The sequence below is a fragment of the Pseudophryne corroboree genome, unplaced genomic scaffold, assembly GCF_028390025.1.
Source record: "Pseudophryne corroboree isolate aPseCor3 unplaced genomic scaffold, aPseCor3.hap2 scaffold_1431, whole genome shotgun sequence".
Lineage (NCBI taxonomy): Eukaryota > Metazoa > Chordata > Amphibia > Anura > Myobatrachidae > Pseudophryne > Pseudophryne corroboree.
In genome coordinates, this window is record NW_026968059.1 from 55,001 (window position 1) to 57,500 (window position 2,500).

Below are 2,500 nucleotides of genomic sequence, written 5' to 3' on the forward strand. Positions count from 1 at the left end.
TTCTTCTCTTCCATCCATCCGTCCGTTATTTCATTTGCTGTCTGTATGTACGGAGCCCGGGCCGCGGAAGCCGGAGGGAGCCCGGGCTGCGGAAGCCGGCTGGAGCCCGGGTTGCGGAAGCCGGCGAGAGCCCGGGCTGCGGAAGCCGGCGAGATCCCTGGCTGTTCTTCTCTTCCATCCATCCGTCCGTTATTTCATTTGCTGTCTGTATGTACGGAGCCCGGGCCGCGGAAGCCGGAGGGAGCCCGGGCTGCGGAGGCCGGCTGGAGCCCGGGTTGCGGAAGCCGGCGAGAGCCCGGGCTGCGGAAGCCGGCGAGATCCCTGGCTGTTCTTCTCTTCCATCCATCCGTCCGTTATTTCATTTGCTGTCTGTATGTACGGAGCCCGGGCCGCGGAAGCCGGAGGGAGCCCGGGCTGCGGAAGCCGGCTGGAGCCCGGGTTGCGGAAGCCGGCGAGAGCCCGGGCTGCGGAAGCCGGCGAGATCCCTGGCTGTTCTTCTCTTCCATCCATCCGTCCGTTATTTCATTTGCTGTCTGTATGTACGGAGCCCGGGCCGCGGAAGCCGGAGGGAGCCCGGGCTGCGGAGGCCGGCTGGAGCCCGGGTTGCGGAAGCCGGCGAGAGCCCGGGCTGCGGAAGCCGGCGAGATCCCTGGCTGTTCTTCTCTTCCATCCATCCGTCCGTTATTTCATTTGCTGTCTGTATGTACGGAGCCCGGGCCGCGGAAGCCGGAGGGAGCCCGGGCTGCGGAAGCCGGCGAGATCCCTGGCTGTTCTTCTCTTCCATCCATCCGTCCGTTATTTCATTTGCTGTCTGTATGTACGGAGCCCGGGCCGCGGAAGCCGGAGGGAGCCCGGGCTGCGGAAGCCGGCTGGAGCCCGGGTTGCGGAAGCCGGCGAGAGCCCGGGCTGCGGAAGCCGGCGAGATCCCTGGCTGTTCTTCTCTTCCATCCATCCGTCCGTTATTTCATTTGCTGTCTGTATGTACGGAGCCCGGGCCGCGGAAGCCGGAGGGAGCCCGGGCTGCGGAAGCCGGCGAGAGCCCGGGCTGTTCTTCTTTGTTTTTTTTCCCTTTCATTTATTTCCCCCCACCAGGGTGCGCCGACGAGGGGAGACGCCTCCCCGCCGCCGCCGTACCGGACACATCGCAAATTCACAACGGTGGATTATTATTATTATTGTTATTATTATTATTATTATTATTTTTTTTTACGCGGCCAGCAGGGGGCGCCGCGCGCGCGGACTGGCGCTCGTGAACACTGCATTTAAATCGGTGGTGTGTTTTTGTCTTTTGCCTGGTTTTTTTTTAATCTCAATCGTGTATTACCTCGGCTGGCCAGCGGGGGGCGCCGCGGCGGGGACACGGGCGGACCGGGTACATTTCATCTGTTTGGGGCGAGTGCTTTTTTGAAATTTTTTTTTATCTTTTAGTCTCGTTCCGTTCTTCCCTTCAACTGGCCTGCGGGGGGCGCCGTGCGCGCGGACCGGCGTCCACCCCTGGCCGCTCCGGGACTTTGCATTCAAATGGGTGGGGTGTTTTTCATTTTTTTGCCCTTTTTTTTTCCACTCCCCCCCTCTCAATCGTGTATTACCTCGGCTGGCCAGCGGGGGGCGCCGCGGCGGGGACACGGGCGGACCGGGTACATTTCATCTGTTTGGGGCGAGTGCTTTTTTGAAATTTTTTTTTATCTTTTAGTCTCGTTCCGTTCTTCCCTTCATCTGGCCTGCGGGGGGCGCCGTGCGCGCGGACCGGCGTCCACCCCTGGCCGCTCCGGGACTTTGCATTCAAACGGGTGGGGTGTTTTTCATTTTTTGCCCCTGTTTTTCACTCCCCCCCTCTCAATCGTGTATTACCTCGGCTGGCCAGCGGGGGGCGCCGCGGCGGGGACACGGGGGAGGGTTCATCCGGGCGGACCGGGTACCTTTCGTCTGTTTGGGGCGAGTGCTTTTTTGAAATTTTTTTCATTTTATTTTTGTCATCCCTTCGACCGGCCAGCGGGGGGCGCCGCGCGCGCGGACCGTCGGGGCCCGGGGCCCTGCGTCCCACTTACTTTCGCCCGACGGGAACCGTTTCTTTTGTTTTTATCCGAGAGGACACACGGAATCTGCACCCCCCGCAGTGGTGTCAGGCGGCCACCGGGGGGCGCCGCGGCGGGGATCGGGGGGGGGGTCGCCCGGGAGCCGCCTGCCCGTCCGCTGGGCCAAGGGGGCCGGGGCGGGTCACGCGCCGCCGTCCCCCCCCGATCGTCTCGCTCCGAGCCGCCTCTGGCCACCGGGGGGCGCCGTCGGGTGGCGCGGGGGCGCCCCCGCCGCCCGCCGCCTCCCCCCGCACGCGTCGGGCCTCCCCCCGGGCCCCCGCGGGCCGGGGGACGCGGCCGGCGAGCGTCGGACTCCAGCGCGGAAGTGTCGCGGATGAGTGCGGACCGGGGCGCCCGCGGCCCAGCGGCACTTCCAGGGGCTCGGGGAGGAGATGGTTGAAGCCTGGGTGAAGCGCGCCCTCGGC